Source organism: Gobio gobio (assembly GCF_949357685.1).
Source record: "Gobio gobio genome assembly, chromosome: 4".
Taxonomy (NCBI): Eukaryota; Metazoa; Chordata; class Actinopteri; order Cypriniformes; family Gobionidae; genus Gobio; species Gobio gobio.
In genome coordinates, this window is record NC_137100.1 from 56,099,346 (window position 1) to 56,119,294 (window position 19,949).

The 19,949-nt window shown below is 39.1% G+C and overlaps 1 protein-coding gene across 1 annotated transcript in view; it reads left to right on the forward strand.

Moving 5' to 3' along the window:
- The first annotated feature begins 1,148 nt into the window (after positions 1 to 1,148).
- The window catches only part of sema4c (sema domain, immunoglobulin domain (Ig), transmembrane domain (TM) and short cytoplasmic domain, (semaphorin) 4C), an 81,080-nt gene continuing 62,279 nt past the window's right edge, over positions 1,149 to 19,949 (forward strand). Inside the window, exon 1 of the mRNA XM_079814817.1 lies at positions 1,149 to 1,576. The gene's annotated coding sequence lies outside the window, so the exon portion shown is untranslated. The remainder of the gene's footprint in view (positions 1,577 to 19,949) is intronic.

Here is a 19,949-nt window from a genome sequence, read left to right on the forward strand (position 1 = left end):
AGGGTCCACCGGTATGTTTAAGATGAAGTATAATTGGTCTTTCATTGTGATGCTTAAATTCATATAATTTAGGTTAATCCTTTGCAGATTTTTTGGGGCTTTGGCAAAGGCAAGATGCTTATCTCTAAGTATGGTATAGTCTATTACGTGGTAGATTGTTAAGCTGAGGATGCAGACAGACAGATTTATTCAAGTGTTAAAATGCAGAGACGGGCCATAATCCGTTGAATCTACTAAAATGAGAATATACGGGATTATCCTTGTTGTTTTGTTTCCTGTTGCTACATCTGCAATGTAGTATCTATCTATCTATCTATCTATCTATCTATCTATCTATCTATCTATCTATCTATCTATCTATCTATCTATCTATCTATCTATCTATCTATCTATCTATCTATCTATCTATCTATCTATCTATCTATCTATCTATCTATCTATCTATCTATCTATCTATCTGTCTGTCTGTCTGTCTGTCTGTCTGTCTGTCTGTTAAGGTATTTTAATTCATAATTCACAACAAACCTTATATATTTAACATATAGCCTATTGAAGCATATAATATATATATATAATTTAAACAACTATAATATTATTATTATAGAATATTATCAGATTATTTTTAACAATATTTTTACTATTGAATATATATTTGAAATGTAAATTATTCTAAAACCTTACATTTGTTATTGTTAAATTACACGTTTTATCCTGTTAAATCGAATAATTGTCACTGTAATTGTAAGGTAACTTAACTCAAGATTTTACTGTAGTAGCTTAGGCTATATTTAATTTTTTTTTCCTTTAAAATTAGTAGCATTTTTTATTTGAGTTTGTATTACAGTGTCCATGTTACAATATAAATAAGTATGTGTACTTAATTCGTATTGTTTACATTTACTATATACCAGAAAGGGTAACTGTAAAGTGTTAGAAAAAGTCATTAAAATAATGTAGTAGGCTACAGTAGTACAGAAGCCCATTAGAGAATGACAAATGCTTCACTTCGTTTTATTATGATGATATTCCGGCCCCGTTCCCGTACAGGACAGGGGAGATTGGGGCGGAGACCTGTTTGTACTGCTTTTGTGAGCCACCGGTCCGCCTCATCGCTTTCCCGATACCCATCAGGAGGCAGTATATCCTCCAGTGCAGTGTGTGTGGCGTACTGGAGCTGCGCTTCCCATCCGCTAAGCACCTTTGTCTCTCTCTCACAGAGCTTCACTTTAGCAGGGCGCGGGGTTCAAGTTGCTGCATTACACGGAGGGGAACCGCTTTGAAGAAGTGGACCTGGACGTGTTTAATACACCCTCGCTCTCTAGAACTACTACAAAGGGAGTGAACGGAGAGAGTTGCGCTGCGTAAACCGACACAGACCGTCGCTCGCTCGCTCTCCTAACCGTCAAGAAAGCAAGCATGCGGGAAAACACAAGGAGCTGAGTCTTTCTTTGGAAAATGTGGGATTTGTTGGGCTCGTTTTGAAATGGTGGCTCTCTGAGACCAAGCGCTGTGTGCGTTTTCGTGCGTTTTCGGACGCGCTGACAGTCCGTGAGCGTTACGCACCGACTCGCCAGAGGTAAGTTTGACGCCTCCAATACTAATACATCTGGATTTTTTGCAGTGTTCTATTATTGCAGCGTTCCGTTCTGTTATAAGTTGACGTCACAACGTCACGTAATTATTGCTTTTTTAAATGTCGTTTATTGTAAACGCGATGGGGGTGGAAAGGATATTTGATACCGTCATTAAGTCGGTCATTCTTTCAGTCGGCGGAGCTCCAACTGTTGCCATATTGTTTAGATAAGTTTTTAAACCCTCACTAAAGATGATTGTAATAAATGTAGATGGCAGTTTGTGTCACTTTGGCGAAAACGCAATGCGGTTTTAATTGGTCTCTCACATCTCAACGGGCAAATAAATAAGACTAAAATCTTTAGCCTATGTGCCAGATGAGGGAGGGAATAAACGCTGACTGTTTATTGCACATTTGATGGGATTCTATATATTTAAAGAACAACCTCAGCACTTTTTGTGCAATTACAACGTTCCTGCCACGTTCGCAGCACAATAAAACGCTTCTCTCTGAGGTTTAACGCTATTTAGTGACACAGGTATATGGTAATAAGCGATGGTGGTGTTATTTGGAATCATATAGCCTAGCCTAAAAGTGAAGTTCAAAATCACACAATCGTGCTGGAGATTGACCACCAACAGATGTTTTCGTGCTGTGACACATAGCCTACGGAGTGCTAGAGTCCTTCTTTTCCTTCTTTTCTTGTGACTGGTAGTCTATAATGAAATAAGTGCGCACTGCATACTGGAGATTACAGTAATTACAGCATGAAGTGGACTGGTGTTTTCATAGGCTGGGTGCTCATTCAGGCAAAGAAATAGTCAAAGACAGTTCAACTAAAAAATAAAAAATAAATACTGTAATTTACTCACCTTTATGTCGCTCCAAGAACTTATGACTTTCTTTCCACTGCGGAACACAAAAGGAGACATTTTGGAAAATCACTGTTTTCCATGCACTGACAATACAACGAGACTGAAGATGTCAAGTCAAAAATAAGATGTATGTGTGGTACACATCCCAAGATTTGCAGTAGCAGTCGTGTGAGTTGACAGAAATTTAAGTCATTATTCAGTGATCTTCCCCTCTATTGAGCTGTTAACAGCAAAGTGATTAAATGAACTTGAGAATCAGATCAGTCTGATTTGTAAACAAACCATTCAGATAAACTTTGTGAATGGAATTAAAAAAAAATTGAGATATAGACATAGGTAGTTCTCTCGTACTGTTGTGAATTCATCAATATGCGCTAGGATGAATGTGAGGACTTACATTTTTGCCTGTTTGTCATATAAACCTATTGTGTATGTTTTTCCGGAGTCTTTGAAAAGACAACTTTTATGAAACTTTTGTGGTGATTTTGTGCTCTTTTTGAGGATTATCATCTTTATCATTTATTTTTACTACATGGAAAAGATCAATCAGTCATAAAGGTTTGGATTGATGGTGAGTTCATGATTACAGACTATATATATATATCGAAGTGTGTGTTTGTGTGTGCACATTTTGTGAGGGGTGCTATGAAGTTCAAATGGTCCAAATCATGTCTTAAAGGGATAGTTCACCCAAAAAAAGGAAAAAAATAAGATTCTGTCATAATTTACTCACCCTCGTGTCATTTTTTTTCCCTGCAAAACACAAACGATATTTTGAAGAATGTTGGTAACCAATACTTATTTGGTTCCCATTGACTTCCATTGTAGTTTTTGTCTCTATAATCCATTTAAAGTCCATGAAAAACCAACATACTTTGGTACCAACATACTTCAAAACTTTTTCTTTTTTATATTCTACAGAAGTAAGTCATAGGTTTGGAATGACACAAGGGTGAGTAAATTATAGATTTTTATTTCGGAGGACCCCCAAAAAATTTGAATAACAAAAGGTGTATGGTTGAGAACAATGGATGTGAATGGGATTTCATAGATTGTTTTTGTATGTATGTAGAATAGTGAGGTCACTGTGTATCATCTCATCCAAGAACAATTGATTGTCCATTATAGTGATTCATACTGTGACTGGAAGCATAGGAGACTGGAAGCCTCAAACAAAGCTCTTTATTATTGTGACGTAGGGCTGTCATTGTCTGTTAATGAACAGTGAAAGGAGAGGACAGCAGTAACTGTATAATTGTGCTCCATTCATGTTTGTTTCCAGTCTGTCCTGGACAGTGTTCCCGCATTAAATGCAACTGGCAGGGAATAGCTTGCTGAGGGCCCATACACTGTCACCCCTTCAGCCCAGATGTTCCTCAAACCCATTGAGAGTCAAATTGGGCTCCTGGAGGGGAGATCTTCTCATTGTTGTGCCACAATGGACTCGCATCCTTCCTTAGTCAATAGTACCTAAAACTGAATCACACACACACACAGATTCCCATACAGGGTTTAGTACATTGACATGAGGGATTCGCAAGGAAAGGAAAAGCTATTAATATTCTGATCATCATTGTCTGGAATCTGGAATCTGGAATGTTGAATTCCAACTCCTAAAATTAAGACTTTGATATCAGACTCTTTAAAGAGAGGTCGGTTGATGTAAAAAATGTTCTTCATGGGGTAACATCTAAATGAACCAGTTTGATTCAGTTCAAAGAAATGATTTAACATGACTAAATAAACCCGTTACTTCAATCAATGTACGAATTTGAAAGGCTCAGACGGCATGCTCACGTTTACAGTGTTCATTTATTCGAAAATAAGTGCTATCCTTGAGCTTAAAAAGCTGTTCAACCAGATCCGAACCACGATTTGACTTTTTATGCAACTGAAAAGATGCATTCATGGTAAAATGTCAGGTATAAACCATCCACGTTAAATGGATCATCATCGCAAACGCAGTCAAAATTCTCAGTTGAAGTGCGTCAAAAGCGCATTATAATGTCAACAACATGCAGATTGCACAGAGCCATACTGGGAGTACCTGTATGGAATTCAAAAGCCTCTTTTCAAAGTCGTCCTGAGCACTTGCTATCTGCCCCTGCAGGAACTCGTATCACATGAAAGAATTATTGGATTACATCCCTGACATCATGAGGCAAATGTTCTGGCCTTGGGTCTTGTTATAACAGTGCGGTTTTGCGGACTCTGTCGTTCAATTAGCGCAAGCAGCTAACCAACGTGACAGTTTCCCTGAAACGCTTCTACACCGAATGAATAGAAATCAATTGACGAACACGATGCCTCGCCTTGTGTAACACCTTCTGTCCTCTGGCTTATTGTGAGGTGTGTTCCCTATATACACTCGCACAAGGGTTATTTGTCCCCCTTTCTCTGCTGGGAGTTCATGTGTGGTGGCCGTGCGTATTGACTGCGACCCCTTCGACTAGAACCCTCATTATTCTCCATCAGTGTGCGCTCCTATATGCCATTTCCTCTCTGCCTCTAGTTAGTCTCTCTGTTTCCTGGCTTCCACCTGTATTCGTAATGAGTACAATGGTACTCCAGGAGTCTCAGGAGTGATGTGTAAAAGTGGAGAGAGTCCATGCAGTCAAGGAGAGTCCGTGATCTGAAGTGGACGCAGGCGGATGCCTCGTCTGGTGAGACGGGTGAGTGAAATCAGCAGGGGCTGGCGATGGACATGGGTGATGTTTAGATAAGAGGAAGGGGAAGAGTGTTTTAAGAGCAGCACTGCAAATATAGAAGAGATTGCGTGTGTGTTCGTGAGTGTGTGTGGATGGAAGGGCAGCTTGTGTGCATTGGTGTTAAGGGTAGTGCTTTTTTCCACCATCCCCCAGTGTGTTTACACATATTGGAATGATGTGTGTGTGTGTGTGTTTGCCTGTGTGCGCGCAGCTGTGGGCCAGAGGTGGAGAAACACATCCGCACAGAGCTGTGAAAGTGATACAGGCTTTTGACTGTTCAAGTTTTAGAAAAATCAAGTTTTGATAGACAAACATTTAAACAGATAATTCTGTCATCATTTACTCTACAAGTTTATTTCTTCCGCAGGCCAGTTTTATTGTAGTATTATACCTCATCGGCCCACGATTTCCGTTTTCGGTAGCGTACCCCGTTTTCCTTCTTCAGCCCAGGGGCTCGTTTTCCTGGTGCTGAGATGGATCCATCAGGCCAGTTTTGCGTGTCTTTTATGAGCTGCATATGGAGGCCGCGCAGAGGGGAAAGGTGGAGAGCGTAGGCCCTCTCGTTTGCTAGCAAATGACCAGTATCGACCATCTGCTATTTTAGTGTCCTTCCCCACAGGCTCTGCTAGTGATTTTTTCAAGCTGTGCATTTGTTGTATATGAGAGTGACTTTATGCATTTGTGTTTGCATGGCTTTTCTTTCAATCCATCCTAAAATTAGGGACAGCTTTTTGTTTTTCTCCATTCAAAGCCTGGCAGCCACAGGTAGGAGCTGAACTGCATTAAAACGGTCAGTCAATGATTTCCTTTTGTGCGAGCCAGTTCCAAATGTCCTTTTGGAAATTGTGTTTACAGAAATGTTATTTAGAAGTGCAATCACATGTCTGTGCTTTTGCTTTGAGCAAGTGCAGCTTTTCTCCTCTCTCGCTGCTTTTCTGTCTCTCACTCGTGCGTTCCTAACAGATGTTTGCCCGAATGCATCTCGGGCTCAGGTTGTTTACTGAGCTTACATCTGGTTTGGGTGCTTCATATCCCCCTTTGCCCTGAATTAATGGGTGTTTTTTTTCTCCCCAAAAGCCAAATGTATTTGCCTAAGTGTATTGTTGCACACAATGGAGTTGGAACGGTGAAATCTCTAGTCGGTTTCAGGCTGTAATGTGTTTTAACATTGCAGTGTTTTAAACCCATCTGCACAAATAAGCAGTTGGGGGTTTTTCAGTCTTTACCGTTCATATTATTAGTAGTGCTAGAATTAAGACAACCCATAAGCCTAGGCATTAAACTTTAGTACATAATGCGTCCCACACCATTTGTGCAATATGGACATTAGGGCTGCGCGATTAATGATAATAAAACAGAGATTGCGGTATGAGTGCAATTATCATATTGCGAAGACTGGGATTAATGAAAGAAATAAAGGCACAGCGACTGCGTGTTTCAGAGTGAAGCCTATTATTCGCCGGTGTTTGAGCGTCCGAGAGCAGTTCAGTTCACAGTAAATGCTGCTGGACATGAACTCCAGCTCTGCTTTTTCTTTGAGTTTAGGTCATTTAAACGTGCATTTGGGAACGCAACATGCGCTAACATCTTCCTAAACTTGTAATGAGAAGCTTTAAGGGCTCCCAGCGGTTTTCTTTCAAAAAATAAGTTCTATGGTTTGAATTTGAAAATTTAAAAAAGGTCAACAGTTTTAAATATTGATATTGTAATTTCACAGTTGATGTAAAATATATATATTTTATTTTACAGTGAAATATTACTGTGGTAATATTTATTTTGTTTTTATTTAGTAATACTACTAAAAATAAAAATAATAATACTGTTAACATTAGTTTACAGTATATCAATATTTATATTATATATCAATTTATAGCCATATTGATATATAAATTGTAAATATTTTAATACATTTTAAATAAATGATAAAATTATTGACAAATTGTGCAGCCCTACAAACAAACACTGCAGAACTGAAACCAATACGGGACGCGATTTGTTCTGTATTTTACATAGGTCACACATAGTTCAATAAACACACAAGGATTTTGCAGTGTGGAGAATACTGATATAAACAAATATATTTCACAATAAGTAGTACAGGAGCTAATTTGTGCGTGGGGGGGGGGGGGGGGGGGGGGGGGTGGTCGTGAATGGGTGTCCCTTATTTGGCCACACCAAAGGTGGCAACCCTATCCACATTCGACACGGTGCCATCGAGTTTTTTAAACGCGAAAGGCGAAGCTTGAATTTACGGGTATGTCCCTCTTTGGCTAATGTACTTTCAAGATGGAGGGGCAACATGGCGACTCGCATTCGAACCCCTCACCCGTATGTATTTTCAATGGCATATTATAAACTTACGAGAATACTTTATTACTTGAAATAAGTAAATATACATTAATGAGCACATATATTTTTGAAAGAACTAAGTGTTTTTAGCTAATAATAAGCTAAAAAAGTTACACAGTGTAGCTTTAAATCACCATCACAATTTTTATCATAAAAATCAAAGCTAGATTTTTTCTCTGAATTGTGCAGTCTTAACAGACATGAATGATGTGTCTTGTTTAGATGTGCATTACTTTTTAAGGGTCATTTACTTCATGTCATTCAGTTACATATTAGTTTTTTTTTGTCAGTGAATTGCAAGTCACTGGGATCTAATTTCGTTAAAGCAGTATGTATATTTGTAGACTTGTAGAAGGGACCGGTATCTACATTGGATATAGGCTTTATATATATATGGATATAGGCTTGCAATTGCTTAGCGATGCCCTTTCAACCACGCACAACAGTGCAGGAGTATTGCAGTGCAACAACATGTTTTTGCCCGATGTTTCTCTAGAAAATGTAGCAATCTAACTCATTTTGGCATTGTTTCGCCCTTTAACATAATTCCTTCCCGTGTGACTTGAAGATTGAACCGTTAGCAGCAGGAAACACCAGAGGAACAAACAGTCAAGCACACCAGCATTCACACACACAATAAAAGTGGCTGTGGGTTGCCATTGGGGCAGAAAAACAGCCAGGGAAACAGCTCCACAGCTGGGCTCGGCCCCCTTCCCTTAGCCCTCCCCCCTCCCTCGGGAGATACGTCCACAAAAGTCTCCCCGCACAGGCCCGGACCACCCCAACACCGCTGCCTCCTGGTGTAAGGCGGGTTCCTCTGCCCGTTTCTACTGCTTGATCCCCAAAGCAGATCCCCCCCAGATGTGCAAGACCCACAGGATGGAGTAACAATAGTGAGGCTGTTGCTGAGGCCATTAGACCCTGGTGAGGCAGTGTGTGCGAGCGCTTAGCCCTTCACCCTCCCCCCATCTTCTGCAGGACGACCTTTAACCCTGGTTTGCTACATGCTGCACACCTCCTGCTGCGCCTCTCACACACTGCCACACTAGCTCTGTCACTCGGAGAGAGAGAGAGAGAGAGAGAGAAAGACTATGCAGATAGAGACAGCATTCTAATATAAAATAGCAAGAAAGAGAGAGATCAAATGCAAATGCTACTGGGGGAGGATAGATATGCATCTGCACAATTCATATTTGAGCTGCACACCCTCAGAAACCACTGCGATCATCATATTCAATGTTGTCTGTGCAATAGAGTATTCTTAAAGCAATAGTGCAGCCAGAAATGAACAAAATCTGTCATTATTTATTCACCCTCAAGTTGTTCCAAACCTGTATGACTTTATTTCTTCCATGGAACGGGATACTTTTATGTTGCGTTTTGTCATTTTGAAGTTTGACAGCCCACGTCTTTATTCATGGAAAAGAGTGGCCTGGATATTCCTCATAAAGTCATGTGTTGTGTTTGGATGAGTAAATAATGACGCAACTCGGTGCTATTTTTTATTGATCATTTTGGTTTTATTTTAATTCAATTTAGTTTTATTTTATATTTGTAATATGTTTTAAGATTGTATTTTTCTAATGTTTTCTTTTTTTATTCTTTTTTTATATTGATGCTTTGGCAATATAGTATGTAAAGTACTTTAAATGGAAACTGCGAAAGAGAGCATTTCTTTCCAGAAGAGGCGACAGAGAGAGGAAGATAGAGGAGCAAAGCATGGGAGCTCCCATAAACTCTGGACCTGAGAAACAGAGATAACGGCAAACCAGCAGACAGCAAATACAGCATCAATCTCCTCAGTCACTCCTTCTCTTTCTGCTCCTCTCTCCATCTCTTTTCCCTCCAGTGAGTCTTTTCTCCCTTGGATCCTCATGCCGAGTGCTCCTGTGTGTTTGTAATAGACCCTTTCCACGTGCTGCCTGCTCCTTCTCTCTTTTCCTTTGCCTTGCTCTCGCTCTCTCTCTCTCTCTCTCTCTCTCTCTCTCTCTTTCACCTCTCCAGCACACATGGAACAGTTTATCTAGGAGCTTATTTTTTTGCGCCTATTAAGCAAAGTTCCTTCTCAAAAAAAAAAAAAAATGGCAGCCATAGAGAGAAAAACTCTTTTTATTATCATTGTATAGCAGCACTTCGAAAGAGAGAGAGAGAGAAAACCCCCCTGGTAAGCCACGGCTCTACCACGCATGAGAAAATCAATAAAGCATCTCTTTAAAAGAGGTTGACGGATAATAGAGAAAGACGGGTGGGAGAAACAGACCAGGTCCCATGGATACCTTTCTGCCCTTTCTCTTTTCCCTCCATCCCACAAATACACCATTCATATTGTGAAAGGGCAACACAAAGCAAGAAAATTGTATCGCTGCCATTACTTCACAAATGCGTGTTTGCAGTGTAGGCTTGTTAATTGTAATGGGACCAATATAGTTGCCGTGTCACATCACTACAAGCAGTGTCAAGAACATCTGTCATTTCTGTAGAGTGCTATCCGACAGCCGTTATCCATTCATCTCAATGGCAGTTGCTCACCTGGTATCTAACCCCCCAAGTCGTAAACTTGACATGATTTTGTAAGAACTGGACACAAGGTGGTGCTCTAATGAGTAAACGTTAATTTTTTGCATAGGTTTCTGGAACTTATGGGCCAGAACGTAGATCTTTCATCTGAATCATGTGAGCGTGAGATTCTTTATTGATTTTCGCTTGCAAAGTTTCTCGGGGGGAACGCAAAACATTTGCAAGAGAACGCAAAGACTTTGAAATATAAATATTCCTCGCTTCTAATATTTTTTTCAATCACCATATCCCTGTAGGGGCTCCGTACATATTGGTTAACGGAGGTTATCAGATATTTTTTTTACCATCCATTATTGCATTCTTAAGTATGCATGCTCAGTTTTTTCTATTTTTACATTTATTTATTTCTGCCGTCATCTAAAACTCACTTAAAATTAATCTTTAAAAACATTAATAATTTAATAAATGCAGTCTTTATCAAATTGCAAGATTAAATTATTTTTTTGTACTGTACATTATAATTAACTTTAACAATGGATTGGTGTTATTTTTGAATGCTTTATTTGTAATTTCATCAATCCTTGCTTCCCTTGCACTTTGCTGATTACTGTATAATAGGTGCGGTCTAGTTTTGTTGCATTGCACAGCTCGCTTGCAGTGTAGACTGCATTGTTGATTATAATGTGATCTAGTTTAAACCACTCATTATAACTTCACTAATGTAATGAAGTTCTGTTGCATCGCATCGTGCCACAAGCTGAAAGAGTGCGCTACGGCAACACAGCATGACATTACCACTCTGTTTCTCAGTCTCTCTGCCCATCCAGTCTTCTGATGCTGTTATTGAATGTGCGCTGATTAAATTCACACAATCCTCACACCCCCTCCTCTCCCTCAGGGAGCTTTTATTTAATTAATAACGCAGGCTTACCATTAAAACTCTTGCTGTGCGTGTAGGTGTGTGTCTAACAGAGCGAGTCTCATGGATGTTGTGGTTGTGATGGCCGTGTGACGCTGTGTGTGCACTTGTATTGTTGTGGTGGTGGGGTTCCCCTCCCGCCGTTAACAACGCAGTATTGTGTGTGTGGTTATTGTCATGGGTTAAGCTGTGATCAGGGCTGTCATGGGTAAACTGCAGTGCTTCACTCCATTAATATGTACCTGAAGATTCAGGTATGACTTACATATTAGTGCTGGATTGTATATATTCCAGATATGACATACTTATGAACGGATCATGTGTCCTGGAGTATTGATGGAATGTAAGTGCCAGTGTTTCTATAGGGATGCTTCTGCTATTTTTAGGGATGCACAGTTTATTGGTTAACCTACTGATGTTGATAGATAGATACTAGCATCTATCTATCTGTCTGTCTATCATCTGTCTTTCTGTCTGGAGATACACTGCTTTCGCAACTTTTGAGTCAATTTTTTTAAATGTTTTTGAAAGCATTTTATGCTCAACAAGGTTGCATTTATTTGATTAAAAATACAGTAACTGTTAAAATAACTTTTTTTCTATTGTAACTTACTTCAACATGTAATGTATTCCTGTGATGGCAAAGCTGAATTTTCAGCATCATTACTCCTGTCTTCAGTGTCAAATGATCCTTCAGAAATCATTCTAATATGATGATTTAGGGCTTTTTTAATTATTATTATCAATGTTGAAAACAGTTGTGCTGCTTAAAGCTGCTCTATGTAACTTTTCCGTCCGCTAGAGGTCGCCTATTCAAAACAAAGGGCGTAGTTTGATGACGCCACGTTTGAGCGCAGAATCTTGGGACATGTGGTCTTCACCTCACAGCCGGTGGAAAAGAATCGGGATAGGACTCATGTTCATGGATGTGATTATTAACGTTACTGTAGTATGAAGCAGAGCAGGACCGAGTGTTGTGGAGCTGAGCAAGGCCGCTGGAGCGATTGTTAATAAGAAGAGCGGAACACACGCCTCGTGAGCAGCGGGACTTTTATTATGCCACAGTCGCCACTTCCGCTTTTCCGGTCATGAGTATGAGGTAACGCAGCTCTGTTTATCATATTAGATACATCTGAGTGTGTTGAAAATGATGTTGTGACGTTACTCTGTGCGTTCGCTCAGCAGCTGCTATGACACTTGTTGCAGTGAGAGTAAAGCGTTTCTGCAAAATAACACGGAAACCGAGGATAACGCAGATAGGACGCAATTGACAGGCGGTTTCCTCACACGTCCCGGTTCCTTGGTTAAAATAGCAATTTTCTCAAGATTTACAAATAGTTGGAAACATTTGGGATGTTGTAAGTACTCAACTGAACAAAATATAAAACTCTGTCCTAGTGGTTTTTGGATATTTTACTGCAAAAATTTTACATAGTGCACCTTTAATATTTTGTGGAAACCATAAAAAAACAGGATTATTCGATTAATAGCAGTTCAGAAGAACAGCATTTATTTCAAATAGAAATCTTTTGATTTTAATACATCCTTGTTGAATAAATGTATTAATGTTTTTTCCTGTGTCGCGCTGTCTTAAGGTGAACATTTTGTGATTCCCGAGTGCTAATTGTAATAATATACATAAACATACATATTATATATCAGTTTATCTTGCTTCACCTGTTGCAAAGCTCACAGATTTTGTTTGGATTTGTATCTCTATTTTAGTTTGACTCAGAGAGAGCATGTGTGTGTGTGTGTGTGTGTGTGTAACTGGCTTTACTTTTTACTAGTGTAATCAAGGATTCTGCACAGGTGGCCTGCATCCTCTCAGGAGGAGACCTGAGACCTCCTCTCTGCTGGTTTTTCTCTTTCTTTTGTTTTTCACTTCATGGCACTGACCCCAGGCCAGCCCAGTGGCGTACTTCTCCCCATCTTTCCCTTCTCTCTCATCTCTCTTTGTGTGTCTTCGTGCCTCTCTAAAATTGTATTTTCCTTCCACCCCTTAACGGAAAGTATATTCTCATTTGAAAGCGCCAAATCGGCCGTAACCAAATCACTTTGTACCCCGAACGCATCAATTTAAAGAGGCGCGCGATGCGCAACGTGAGCTAGCTGCACTGAAAGATTTCACAGTCATTGATTGGCTCTGGGTCCGTTGTGGATTTTAATAGCGGCTTTTAAACTTAGCTACATTTACCAGACGTTTATTAGCTGGCCATTGACCGAAAGTGGTTCTAAATGAATTTAGACCAAGGCCAGAGAGGGTTTGAGAGCGTCTGCATGGGTTCCGCTGAGTAGAACAGAAAAGGGCCTCCGCTTCCTCTTTCTTAGCTCTTTACCTATTAGAGATCCATTACAAGAAAGATGTCAGGACTAGCAACCCTATAGAGCAGCGAGATAGAGTTTCAATCCTTGAGAGTCTCTTGAAAATAAAAAGAGTGAGAGAGTGATACAGAGCCTTTAGCAGTAGGTTAGATTGTTTCGTGGTCAGTCTGAAGGCTTTGAGTAGCTAGCTTGCTGGAAATCTGATTGGTTGTCAGTAATCAAAACCAGGGGAAGAACACTTTACATGCACTGTTGAGACTGTACCAGTGGTGGCATTGAGGTGTCTCTTGCGTTGTCGTGGATTTCATGGACATGCTTCAGCAAAGGCCCCGATAGTGCAAGTCCACATCAAGTGCACCATAGTGGACAGTGCCCTTAGCAAGCATTTTTAGACCTGTACAATAAAAGCTGTAAAAAGTAATTTTAGAAATTAATTTATAATAAAATAAAACAATTGGGCACTGGCAAAATGTCTGCTAATATAATTCAATATTTGTGTTTGATTTGTTGGGTTAGGGACACCTGTTCAACTGCTCGTTAATGCAAATATCTAATCAGCCAATCACATGGCAGCAGCTCAGTGCATTTAGGCATGTAGACATGGTCAAAAAACGATCTGCTGAAGATCAAACTGAACATCAGAATGAAGAAGAAGAAGGGTGATTTAAGTGACTTTGGCAAGGCTTGGGGGTTGATGCCAGACGGGCTGGTCTGAGATTTTCAAAAACTGTGGATCTACTGGGATTTTCACAGGCACAGCCATCTCTTGGGTTATCAGAGAATGGTCCAAAAAGAGAAAATATTCTGTAAGCGGCAGTTCTGTGGGCCAAAATGTCTAGACTTCTAGTCAGAAGTCAGAGGAGAATGACCAGACTGATCCCTGCTGATAGAAACGCAACTCAAATATCTATTTGTTACAACCGAGGTTTGCAGAAGAGCATCTTTGAACACACAACACGTCGAACCTTGAAGCAGATGGGCTACAGTAGCAGAAGACACACCGGGTGCCCTTTCAGTGAAGAACAGGAAACTGAGGCTACAATTCGCACAGGCTCACCAAAAATGGACAATGGAAAAACATTGCCTGGTCTGATGAGTCTTGATTTCTGCTCTGACACTCAGATGGTAGGGTCAGAATTTGCCATAAACATGAAAGCATGGATCCATCCTGCCTTGTATCAATGGTACAGGTGGTAATATAATGGAGTGTGGGATATTTTCTTGCTGCTGACCATGTCCATCCCTTTATGACCACAGCACAGTCTACCCATCTTCTGATGGCTTCTTCCAGCAGGATAACGTGCCATGTCACAAAGCTCAAATCATCTCAAACTGGTTTCTTGAACATGACAATGAGTTTACCATAATCGAATGGCCTCCACAGTCACCAGATCTCAATCCAATGGAGCACTTTTGGGATGTGGTAGAACAGGAGACTCACATCCAAAAAATCTGCAGCAACTGTGTGATATCCGTATGGACTATGGACCAAAATCAACCCCAGAGAATGCATGCAAGTGACTGGTTGAAGTAGACATGTGGTACTACAGATACTGTAGAAAGAGTTTTATTTTCGTGTCGACTTCTTACCAAAGTAACGTTACTTTTGACATCCCTAATCACAGCAGTAAAATGTGCAGCTGGCAGTGAGACAGCAGTATATGAGTTACTTTCTCGCGCTGTCTCTCTCTCTCTCTCTGTTAGCTTTTGACAGATGTGCCTCTAATCCATCCAAGCTCCCAACCACCGCCATGGCCCTGTGTAACCTCTATTTTTCTCTCTCTCTCTCTCTCTCTCTCTCTCTCTCTGTATTTCTTTCGTTCTGTTCTCTATGCAGTGTTCTCTGACAGATCAGCTCTGCTGAGTTATATCAGGGGTAACGTGTCCTACTAAACAAACTTTTACTCACACATACACAGGGGAACACAGGCACACACACATGCTTACATGTGCATATTGTCCCATTAAAATGATCCTCATCTGTGCACACTCTGGCCTGCCTGTTTGTATTAGTAAGGGTGTTATTAATAAATATGACCTCATCTGTGTCCGCAGAGAACTTCCTCTCCCTTCCCGGCTCTCCCTCTGTGGACTTCATTTGCTTTTCCCTTCTTTCACACTGTTCTCGATCCCCTTTCTCTCTGTCTCTTGCTCTTTCAATGCAATACATCTTTCTGCGTCCCCACTATATCTTGCCCTCTGTCTCTCACCTTTTCTCTGTTCTTGTTCTGTTTCCTCTGCTGTTTTTTTTTTCAGTGTCATCCATCTGCCCACCCTCTGTTTCTCTTTACTCTAGTAGTCTTTTTCTGCCCTTCATGTCTGCTCATTGTCACTCTCTGGCTCTCACATGCTCAGCTGTACTCTCATATTCTGTGTGTGTATATGAGAAAACAGAGAACCCTTTTCAATTTATCAGGGTGAAGCCCACAAAAGCATGTCACTATAAAATCAAAAGAGATAATACATATTTTCTCCCTATATGTTGTCATTATTTTAATCCATCTATAGATTCAATTTTAAATATAATAAATATTTAATATTTTGTAACATATTTTTTGTTATAGAAATCAGGTATATGTTCTATATTCAAATTATTTTAATCTGTATGTGTGTTGTAATACATTGATTATTTATATAAATATAATCTATGTATTACAGAAAATAAAATATGTGACTCTGGACCACAAAACCAGTCATATGGGTCAATTTTTGGAAATTGAGATTTATACATCATCTGAATAAATAAGATTTCCATTGATGTATGGTTTGTTAGGATATGACAGGATATTAGGCCGAGATACAAATATTTGAAATTCCGTGATCTGAGGGTGCAAAAAATCTAAATATTGAGAAAATCGCCTTTAAGGTTGTCCAAATGAAGTCCTTAGCAATGCATATACTAATAATAATAAAGTGTTAATATATTTACGGTAAGAAAATGTACAAAATATCTTCATGGAACATGATCTTTACTGATTTTTGGCATATAAGAAAAATCAATAATTTTGACCCATACAATGTATTGTTGGCTATTGCCACAAATATACCTGTACGACTTATGACTGGTTTTGTGGTCCAAGGTTATTAAATAAATAAAATATTTTAGCAATACAGTGATGAGGTTAATATTCAAGATTGTACCTGATTAAAAAAAAAAAAATGATGTAGTTTTTTTTGTGTAATTGGTGTCACATTGCTAAACAATGCAAAAAAGTCTTGATGGACATATGGATTATTATTTCTTCCTTTTGATTTTGCTGTGAAGTATGACATGTTCTTTGCATGTTTCGTGAGATTCACTCCCCATCACTGTCGGCCTATAATTCTTTTATTCTGTTGTTCTGTTTTTTTTGATAATCCCAGCTGCATATCTGCATGAATGTTTCGGTTCAAGATGTATCATAATTAACATAAGATAGCATGTAGCTCATTTATTTTAACGATAAACAACTGGCAGCTGGCTTACTTTAATTTAACATTCACTGAATACATTAGCTAATTTACTCTGACAGACTGCCATCAAACTATTTACCTGATGTTTAAACAGAAACATTGATTCATTTTAGAGCAGTGGCCATATGTGAGAATTATTGCAATTAGAACCAGCATGTAGAGCAAGCCCAAAGGCTTGATGTCATCACGCCATAATTAGAGCCAATGATGTTTCTTTTATGATGTGATGTTTTATACAAGGTGAAAAGGTGTATTAGGGTGCATCAGAGACTGCAGTAATCAACTGGATACCATAGTATTTCCTCATTATGTGCATGTGGCAGCTCTACTATTTCCTTTGGGATGGAGTCTGAGGTAAACATATGAGCTCACCTCAACCTTACCTCACCTCTGTGCGTCTATGTGCGCAAAGGTGTGAGCCATCATATTTTTAACGGTCAATAAAGCATGTCAGTATGCACTTGTTTGAAATGGATATGTGCATTTTTCTATTATTCATATCTCATGAATAAAACTCTCCTAAAATATTCAGTTTTCTTCAGGCTCATTGAACTCAGCTGAGATATCAGTAACCTTTGGAAAACTGACCCTCAAGCTCTCCTTTCTCACCCTGCGTGGACGTCTGTAGACCTCCGTATGGCTCACAAACACTTGCTGTTGAAAATGGAAACGTCATTAAGTGAATATTATTTATTCAACTGTCAAAAACAGATAAAGGAGAGAGCAGCTTGTTTTATACCGGAGCTGAACTAATGCGTAAAGCAAGACCAGCTGATTTTTAAACAATTGAAAGTAAACCAAATTACTTAGGCCCGGTTTCACAGACATGGCTTAGACTAAGCCAGGATTAGGCTTTAGTTCAATTAGGACATTTAAGTAACTTTTATAAACGTGCCATATAAAAAAACATTGCTGGTGTGCATCTTGAGACAAAACAATGACACTGACATATTTTAAGATATCTCAGTGCAAGTTGCTTTCAGTTAAAACTGCTCAAACATGCGTTTTAGTCTAGGACTAGCTTAAGCCTTGTCTGTGAAACCAGGGGTTAATGTTGTTTTTCATGCACCATACAAAGTCTCCATCTGTCGCTTTCGGTCTATCTCTTTGCAGTATACAGCAAAATATAATTACAGCCATTGTGAGAAAGTTCTTTGAGAATAGTGTGGTGATTCTGGGTCGTAAAGTTTACCCATATGAAATGCCATCTAACGAGACAACTAGTTTTATATTGTGATAATACAAGATTTTCTTTATTCTGAGCGCCCTCACAGCACGACGTTTTAAACAGGAACACTTTATTATGTACCCATAAGAGAAAGAAAGAAAGTTAGTTTGGTGGGGGCAGGTTTGAATCCAGTGCTGGAGAGCGGCTGTTTATATCAGTGGGCGTCTCCTAACATGGGATTTGTTTGGTTTGTACTTTTTTATGAGAAAAATTTTCAGATAAATCTGACACAGCCCTGGGGTTTGTTGTGAAAAGGCTTGAAATGAAGCCAGAGCATTACTTTGTGATCCTCCCACTTATATAAACACAACACTCACACACACACTAAGCAAAGGCACCCAAAATCTCTCTACCCACTCTCATATAGCATACAGATCCTCTCATATACTTTATAATGTATATTAGCATAACTATAAAAAACTGATTGGTGTGTATAAAACACACACCCAATATGGCAAAAAATACATTTTCAGATATATTTTTTTATATATATTTCTAAATATATGTAAAAAAAAAAAAATTTATTTACATTTTACATAATGATATTAAAATATAATTTTTATATTTCCTCATATTTTTAAATACATATATCGACATATGCAAGTGGTTTTCCAAAGTTATTAGCCACAATTTGGACATGTAGATATTTTTTATATTATTTCATAATTTGGCCGCAGGTATATTAGGCTGCTGTTTAAAACCTCACACAGATCCATTATATTGTTACACATGCGTTTTCTTTCTCAACTGATTACATTCACTTAAAACATAACCGTGTTAGCGTGAATACTGGCCAAGACTGGCATTTTGACATTATTTTGTGTGTATTTGATTGTTTAAGCACAATAAATAGCGAAAAAGAACTCTATTAAGAATTTAGTACTGAGAGGTGGCTTTATGTGCACACACTTTGGGTTAAAATTATGCGCAATCTGACTGCGAAATTCAAGCCCTGTAACACCAACAATATTCATCCGGAGCAAATGAAACAAGTGAGTGAGGGGATGCGGGTGTGTGTGTCATCTCGCTGTTGGTATCGTGTCTGTATTCTGCGGAAAATGAGTATTGAAGCTTTTCAGATATTTCAGTATCGTTATGTATCGATATGTAAAAACAATATTTTTGACAACACTACATTGCACTAAGTTTACTATTTCAGATGCTCTTTTAAAGGGGTCATAGAATGGTACATGCACTTTTACAAGTTGATTATACGGAAATGTGTGTTGGCAGTGCCTGTACACAACCATCCTATAATGATAAAAATATATCCAGTGTTTTTTTTTAATCTCCTTATATATTTTCCCCTGTCTCAAATCGAGCCGTCTGATCATGTGACGTTACACGGTGTACGCCCCTCCTAAGATTGTTGATTGACAGCAGCGTTTCAACACAGACCCGCCCTGAGCGAGCTGTCATCATAGTCCGCCATTGTTGATACTCTGGAGCAGAATGGCGTCTAAGCGATTGTGGTGTCGTGTTGTTGGGTGTAATAACGAACACAGCAGTCATTTTGATGTTCCTAAATCCGAACCGCTGAAGACCCAGTGGCTGCTGAGTTTTGTTTAAGAAGGGAATATTCCCCACGATCAACGTCAATGTTTGCGCGAATCATTTCTCAGCAGACTGCTTTATAAACGAGCGTCAGCAGGTTTTGCTAATAAGCTGCTCTTGAAAAAAGGATCGTGTTCCTGCTGCACCTCAGGAAGATGTGAGTGTAACGTTTTATTAACCTTTATATTAATCTTTGCAAATCGATTGCACGCTTCACGATGATTGAGGCTAAAGTTTACAGGGTAAGTTACATTACGGCATGCTTTCTGTGTATGACGTTCTCAATATAATTCATAATCCCACGTTTATAATGAATAACGCGTTATGTTTGTTATTACAAACTGTGTACTCGGGTGATAAAGTTAACGTGGTAACACTACACTAAGCTTACTTTTGTAGATGGTTTATAACGGTGTCTGTTACTGATTAAGAAGTAATGTAAAAAAAA